Raw genomic sequence first — 8,184 nt, forward strand, 5'->3', positions numbered from 1 at the left:
AGTAAATACAAAGTACATCAGCAGGTTCCAACACATACTGCTATGAAAAGATATTTCACAAATCCCGAGTGTAAACTCACAAATGCATTGGGAAATATTACTGCTTTCAATATTTTTCATTTGGGAATGAATTATTTTCCCTCCATGAATGTCAATGTTGACACATTAGTTAAAGGAATAACAAACAAATTTTGTTTTCCTGGACGTAATTGTGCTAAAACATATTGCACTATTTTACTCCTATGAATACTAAACCAATTATTTGCAAAGGTATGTTTGTTTTTTGGTTGGGATGTGGGCAATAGCAGCAAACATGAAAGTAGACAGTTCTGCCAAAGGAACCTGGGTCCGAAATGTTAATTGTTTCCCTTCCCACAGATGTTTATTAACAAGACTTAAGTATAGGGTGAAAGTACGAGCATGGTACAGGTCCACCATAGATTTTCCAGCCTTACCCGGCCAAAGCGGCACAATTATGCAGGGGAGATGCTTCCCGAGAGGGATTTCAGGTGTGCTCTAGTAATTTTGTCCAGATTAAAAGACCACCTGTTGCAAGAAAAATCGGTGATAGACCTGTATTGAGTCAGAGGATTAACCATGACTTTACTGTATGGTGAAACCGACTGCAAGGGCCAAAAGGCATACACGGTTTCTATTTTCTATGTTGGCGTCATAATTTCACAGGAAGGTATTCAATGTTAATAATTTTAAATGATAATGGATTTTCATACAAACTGTTGACATTAGGCTGCAATCCAAGTTTGTTTAAGCAATGTTACAGTATGTGTGCAGCCCCTTTGAGATAAAGATACACCTAATGGAGGTTCAAAGATAAACAACTGGCACAATCAGTATTTATTGGAAAATACTCTGAATTTTGATAGCAGCTCAGCATCTTTACGGACATTTACAATGACAAATTTAAAGTTTCAAAACATTATGATTGGATCCAACTCAAATTCACTCAGCATCCTAGACCAAAATGCGAGTGCCTCACATTAGATATTCTCTGGAAATCTGGACACAAATAGGGCATAATGGAGTTGCTTATGCAATGCCCTTTTGTTCTGGAAGATATTACTGGCATTTGGCAATTACCACATATCGCAATCTCAGATTTAATGGTGCATCTGTCACAGTTTAGCATAGTGGAGAACCCAACTCTCCAGCATTTCATTGGATTCTTTATTAATTTCACCTGGATATTAGGCCATATCTTTTTTTCCCCCTTTTGAACAATTTTTATGGTCGCAATTATTTCAGCGCATAAAACTTCAAAACAGATTTTAATGATTTGATAATTGTGCTTACAATAAAGTTTTTTAATATCTCATAATATTAGAATATAAAAACTAAATGACTAAAAGCCTTTGCATTGACAAAAACAAATCTGTTCCCAGCTTTGCCTTCTGGCAACAATTTATTTTGCATACTGGGAGCACTGCCGCGCAATATGATACCAGAGGACTACACGCTTTTACCAAAGTCTTGTTACACCACGTTTACCAATCATCTTCACTCTTTGCCCCTGGTACTTGTTTCCGTGTCAACATGCTTAGTACCTGATCAGATTACCTTGCAATTGCCTCTTTTCAAAGGATAACAATATAAAACTCCTATTCCTCCGCATAAACAAAGCTCCTCATCTGCAGAATCCTTTAAAAATTATTCTCCATCCTCTCCAAATCCTTCATCTTTCTAATGTGGACATCATCGGGCTATAATACACGGATTGCAGTTGAAACAGTGTTTTATAAAGGATTGTATCGTATTCTTTCCTCCAAATAGAAATAGCCTTTTACAAGTAAGTTCCTTCCTGACACTTGGTCAGGCTTCCATTCATGTGGCAGTTGCTCCATTTTTGCCAACTTTTGGTTGAAGCCTTTGTCATCCAAAGCATTTCTTTTAAAAGGTTAACTTAAAATATTAACCCAGCTGGCAAAAATGTTGAAAATCTGAAAAACTGATCAGATCTGTGAGAAAACAAATATTGAAGGGTACCTTGGACAAATTGTAAATTGAATCTTTGGATATTTGTCTCAGAAACAAGAGATGGACTTAAATTATTTTGTGCATAAATGGTCCCTGCAATTTTCCGTCAACTGCAGTGCAATGAAGATTTATACTGATTCAGAAAGTAGCTTTGTTGAGGTGGACCTTCTTCTGGACTTTTCCCTGTTGTTGTCAGCGGAAATCCTTCTGCAGTTATCACAATCTAATTTCTTGAAGTTGCAGATGATTACAGGTCAGAAGTCTCTTGCACTATCCTCCTTTTCCGAAATGTGGGGGACGAAAAAGTATTTGCGACTGAAGTTCTTCATAACCTAGTTTTAAGATTTCATGAGAGATACCTCCAATGTTTCTTGTTTTGAGTTGTAGTAGAGCCTTAGATTTGTCAGTCAGGAATAAGGCAAATGTAATTTCAAATAGGCTGCTGTAGAATGGAATCAAGGGTGCCCATGTTAAGGACAGAGTCACACTGAAGTGTTCCTTCTCGTGGGCACTGACTACCTATATGTTCTTGGTAAGCTCATCATTCTTGGCTTACAAATAGGGCGACAGATAGCACAATGGGCTAAGAGTTCGGCTGGCGACCGGAAGGTAGCCGGTTCAAATCCCGCTTGGAGTGCATACTGTCGTTGTGTCCTTGGGCAAGACACTTCACCCACCTTTGCCTGTAATGGAATGTACGGCGGCAGGCGCGGGCACACCGCGACGCCCTGTGTCTCCCTTTCAAGGGAGATGCTAAAAATGCATTTCGTTGTCTCTGTACTGTACACTGACAATGACAATAAATTGAATCATTTTTTTCATTACAGGCCATAGATGGCTTTAATGGTCAAAAACCAAAAACTAGTCAAGGAACTCAGCAGGTCAGTCAGCATTTGTGAAGGGATTGGACAGATGATGTTTCAACTGTCCAATCCCGAGACTCTTCCTTACAGGGGACTTTAATGGCCTACTGAAGACTAACCAACCTTCACTTCATCACCAAGGATGTCATTGAGACATGTAACCTTACTTTTCTTAATTAGTATTATTAATGTTTTAACCAGGTGACAACTCGGATCTCAGTACTGAGAGAATGAAGTTCACAAAAAGTCCATAAATACAATCAAGTCAAACTCAAGTATGATGGGTAGAGCAAAGAGAAAAATTAAGTGCAGAATGTAGTTATCCACATTGTAGCGTAACAGGGCCAGAGACAATGCCCAATGTTCTCAATGGGCTGGAAGAGAATCGAACTGTACCCTAGCTTTTGGAAAGGACGTTCATAGTGTAGTCAGCAGCACCAACTACTAGGTATGTTGCAAAGCCTACCTGAAGCGTCGCTGAAAATCTGTCCCAGCCCGTGTGCGCGATTTTGGCCCCGTTTAGAGGGGGGCGGGTTTAATACGCGATTTTTCACTAGGCTGTTCAAATCGAGGTTTTTCAGCCTAGTTAATTATTAACGAAAAATCGCTGGAAGATTCTGTAGCTGGAGCTATTTTTAGTTTTAAGGGCTTTCTATACTTGTTATAGTAGGTTAAAAATTAACCTCTAAACCCCCGACCGCCGGCAACCGGCCGGATCTCATACAGGGGAAAACGGAAGGTAGGCTGTTTATTTTTACGTTAAAAAGGGCTTCTTAAGATCCCTTTATACAAAGTTTAAAGTTGAGAGTAGCTAATTTTGGGCGCATTACATCCCGCAGTATTTTTCTGGGCATTTGAGGATACAAATCCACCGCAATGTGAATGTTCTAAACCAGCGCGTTCACAGGATCCCACTAGAAAGCTGATTTAAATGGACTTTAATTTACAGCAATTGAACACTAAATTCCTTCCATTTGGCCTATAAATTAATGTAAGTGACTTAAAAATTATGTTTTATTGTGAATTATTTGTGAATATTATTTGGACACTTAGGCTATCTAAAAATGTTAATCATTTATTAAGAAACGGATAGATGTTTAGATCTAGTAATTGAAGTCTGAAATTAGTTACAATTGGGTATGTAACTAATTAAATGCTTTAATTTCAGGTCATCCAAGTAAGATTATTTTATATTTGTTTCAGAATGCTTCAATCTATGATAACTGAACATTTCATTCAGTTCTCTTAATTTTTAAGAAAGTTATGGGCTTTTGACTGTCCACGATCACAGCTTTTTTGTTGTCCATAGAAAATCAATAGGGAACAAGATGCTAATTTCTGAGTATGAAAATGGCCATAACTTTTTTAATACTTGAGATATGAAAGTGAATTAGGTGTCAAATTAAACTTATTTTTATGCTTTATCTGATGGGATAAATTGCAGACTTGATTTTTAACATCTCAAAATGTTGTAACACTGTTACAACTACTATGATCTTGTGATACTTTTCAACAATAAATTAATCTCAAGATGTTGCAATTACTAAGTATGCACTGCAAATCAGAGAATGGGGAAGGAATTGAATAAATCTGTGCTTACTTTTGACTCATTACATTACTGACACTCGCGTCTCGATGTGTCACCATTTCACTCGGCCTTGGAAAAAAAAGTAAATAGCTAAAGCAAACGCGAGTTATTTCTGATTTATACAAGATGTCTCATTAATTTCATACACACCAGACTAGGATTGGAGGGGGGGGGGGGGGGGGGGGCAACGACGATACACCCACAGTATTGAGAACCTGTATGGAAACCAGTCTGAAGAAGGGTTTCGGCCCGAAACGTTGCCTATTTCCTTCGCTCCATAGATGCTGCTGCACCCGCTGAGTTTCTCCAGCTTTTTTGTGTAACCCAGTATTGAGAACCACCCGATTACGTTGCCAGGGTTAACACTGTGAACGAAGCTTTGTAGAGAGGGTAGAATAGACGACTGTCCAGTCACAACGTAAAGCGCTTTCCTGATCTCAGTAGTTTAAATAACCATAAATACTAATTGCACATACCACTAATTGCAGATAGTACATACCACGTGCCCGCACCGCCGCCCTGTCCCTCGCTCGGTGCAACGGCCGCTCCCGCGGGGCCGACGTCGCTCCTGTAACCGTCGTCTCGCTCAAAGATCCTATAGCTGCTATAGGATCGTCGGTCTCGCTCACAGCAGATTATAGAGGCGCTCCTCGAGGATGTTTGGCTCACAGCCCAGCCCAGCCGGCGCTGACGTCACCGCGTACGCGCGCCCGGTCGCGGCAGCCCCGCTGCGTCATCGCGGCCAAAGCAACGCCCAGAGGCAAAGATACCAGAGGCGGGGGCTCCGTGTGTATAAAAAATATAATCTCTTAACATGCTTTAAGTTAAACCCGTGTAAAGCGCACTTTGCTTACCGTGTTACCCTCTTCGCGCAACGTTCAAGACATTTTATCGGCAGCTGAGTTCAATTCGTTTCCACTGACTTATTGATCAAAGGCGCCACTGACGAGTAATGTCGGCCGTCAACCTCTCGGTGCCAGGTTGATGAAACGTCACCCAGTCCCCGCCTCGGCGGCTTGACGACGCTCTCACCCGCCCACAGGCGCTCTTGAAGCGTGTTTTTAAATCACTGAAGATAGACACAAAAGCTGGGGTAACTCAGCGGGACAGGCAGCATCTCTGGAGAGAAGGAATGGGTGACGTTTTGGATCGAGATCCATCTTCAGACTGAGAGTCAGGGAAGAGGGAGACACAGAGATTAGGGAGTGTAAGGTGTGAAAACGAGACATCAAAGGGGACGCACACAAAAATGCTGGAGAAACTCAGCGGGTGCAGCAGCATCTATGGAACGAAGGAAATAGGCGACGTTTCGGGCCGAAACCCTTCTTCAGACTGATGGGGGGTTGGGTGGGGAGGGGAGAAGGAAGGAAAAAGGGAGGAGGAGGAGCCCGAGGGCTGGGGGATGAGAGGAGACAGCTCGAGGGCTAAGGAAGGGGAGGAGACAGCAAGGGCTAACAAAATTGGGAGAATTCCTCGAGCTGTCTCCTCCCATCCACCAGCCCTCGGGCTCCTCCTCCTCCCTTTTCCTTCCTTCTCCCCGCCACCCCCTATCTGCAAAGATCCTATAGCAGAGCTGTCTGAAGAAGGGTTTCAGCTCGAAACGTTACCTATTTCCTTCGCTCCATAGATGCTGCTGCACCCGCTGAGTTTCTCCAGCATTTTTGTGTACCTTCGATTTTCCAGCATCTGCAGTTCCTTCTTGAACACATCAAAGGGGATGCGGGTGCAAACCAGCATCTGCAGTTCCTTTCTCCACATTTTTAAAATCAATTTCACCTTTACAAAAGGGAATGTTGCCGACTGTCCACTCCAGACTGCAGGAGCAGTAGTATGTACCAAAGATACTAGAGGATATGTACTGAGGGAAGCACTGAATGGAACTCTCTGCCACAGAAGGTATTTGAGGCCAGTTCATTGGCTATATTTAAGAGTGAGTTAGATGTGGCTAAATGGATCAGGGGGCATGGAGAGAAGACAGGTACAGGATACTGAGTTGGATGATCATATTGAATGGCGGTGCAGGCTTGAAGGGCCGAATGGCCTACTCCTGCACCTATTTTCTATGTTTCTATGAAGCTTGGTACAACTAACTCCAAGACTCTGCAGGAGAGGAGCACAGTCTAAGGTCCTTCCCCTAATGCACATTGGGGGTCAGTGCGCGGTGGAGACCCCCTCAAACAGAGGAAGGGATATCACCCCAGGTGCCACATGAGTGGCATGGGCTTTGGGGAACACGACCAAATATAATGCTAATGAATGGATGTATAGCCGTGGAGAAGTCAGAGGAATTTTGTGCAGCTCTTCTTTTGTACATATTATTAATCTTGAATAAAGTTTATTTTTATGTGTTTAAGTTATTTGACTCCTTATTGTTGCAGTGTGGTCTAGTAAGTGCTTTTTGTACTTTTTGCTATTATTTAGGATTTCTAGCAGCTGCAGATTTTTTTTTCTAGTGAACATGTTTCTCAGTCCGCTTCCCAGGCAAAGATTGGAGGTTTTCAGTACCATTCCCAATGCCCCTTTGCGTGTGCGTGTGTCAGTGATTCCCTGTCCTGATGAAAAGTCTTTGATGGGAAACATAAACTCTTTTTAATCTTCACAGTCTTGCCTGACTGCTGATTATTTCCAGCACATTTCATAGAATCGTATTCTTAGATGGTCTTTCAAGATCCAGTATAATGTTTCAAGTCGGGAATAAGCAGAAATGCTGGAAGCTCCCAGCAGGACAGTCATTATCTATGGAAAGAGAAACAGAATAAACATTTAAGATCAAAAACCTTTGGAAATCCATTCAGGTCTCTGACTGGAAATGTTAATTCTGTTCCTCTTTCCTTGGATGCAGTCTGACCTGCTGAATGTTTTCAGCAGTTTCTGTTTTAATTTTAAATTTCAAGCATCTGCTGTTTTAAAAATCTTTCTTTTACCACTTCCATTCTGGTTTTTGTGGTTCTGAAAAGGCTGAAGAAGCCAAAATGGGACAAGAGATGTCTTAACAGTTTGCGCTTGTGTAATTTGTGAGATAGACTACTTCTTCTGCATTTTGTACCGGGCTTCTGTTTCCACTGAACCTACTCAAGGATTTCATTATTGTCCAAAATGCTCCTTCCCACTTTGATTAATCTTGTATCAGGAATTCTCACGTCAGTGGGGACGTCACATTTACTCAAGGGGACTCTGGAAACATCCTTGAATCTTGTTCCTTTTCTATCTGGTAAGATTTGCCCATGACAGATCTCAGAATAGAGTGGCTGTGTTGATGTTAGTTTATTATTATTGTCATGTGTACCAAGGTACAGTGAAAAAGCTGATTCGGTGTAACTACAATAACTTGACTGGGGATGTTAGCTTGGGAGATGACACTGATGTTGGTTGGTTTATCCTTTCAAGAGATTTGGATTATTTTGTGGAGGCTGCATTTGTGCTATCTCACAGTGCTTTGAGGTCCCTGCTGTAAGTAATCCATAACTGAGAAAAATACGAGAATCGCTCTAATGCCTTGTTGACTGATAAATGTCGTCTAAGTTGGAGAAATATAACTGAGGATTACTGCTGCCTGGTAGACCATGTGTTTTGTGCTAGTTTTGATATTTTATGTTTACTTCATCTATCTATCTATCTATACTATTACTAAAACTCTCATCTTGTCCTCTTCCGGTTTGGGCGCCGGTGGATGGTGAGAGTGGCCGGGCCGCTGGTGGATGGTGAGAGTGGTCGGTCTGCCGGTAGGTGCTGCGAGGGGTC

General features: G+C 41.8%; 1 protein-coding gene across 4 annotated transcripts in view; it reads right to left on the reverse strand.

Annotated features, from left to right (window-relative positions):
* The window catches only part of LOC129696516 (interleukin-6 receptor subunit beta-like), a 70,714-nt gene extending 64,941 nt beyond the window's left edge, over positions 1 to 5,773 (reverse strand). For 2 of the 4 annotated variants that reach the window (XM_055634529.1, XM_055634503.1), the window contains exon 1: positions 5,298 to 5,773. The gene's annotated coding sequence lies outside the window, so the exon portion shown is untranslated. Of the gene's footprint in view, positions 1 to 4,919; positions 5,130 to 5,297 lie in introns of those variants that run through there. The other 2 variants (XM_055634512.1, XM_055634519.1) reach the window with 2 other exon arrangements.
* Between the last annotated feature and the right edge of the window lie 2,411 nt (positions 5,774 to 8,184).

Source organism: Leucoraja erinacea, chromosome 1 (genome assembly GCF_028641065.1).
Source record: "Leucoraja erinacea ecotype New England chromosome 1, Leri_hhj_1, whole genome shotgun sequence".
NCBI classification, from domain to species: domain Eukaryota; kingdom Metazoa; phylum Chordata; class Chondrichthyes; order Rajiformes; family Rajidae; genus Leucoraja; species Leucoraja erinaceus.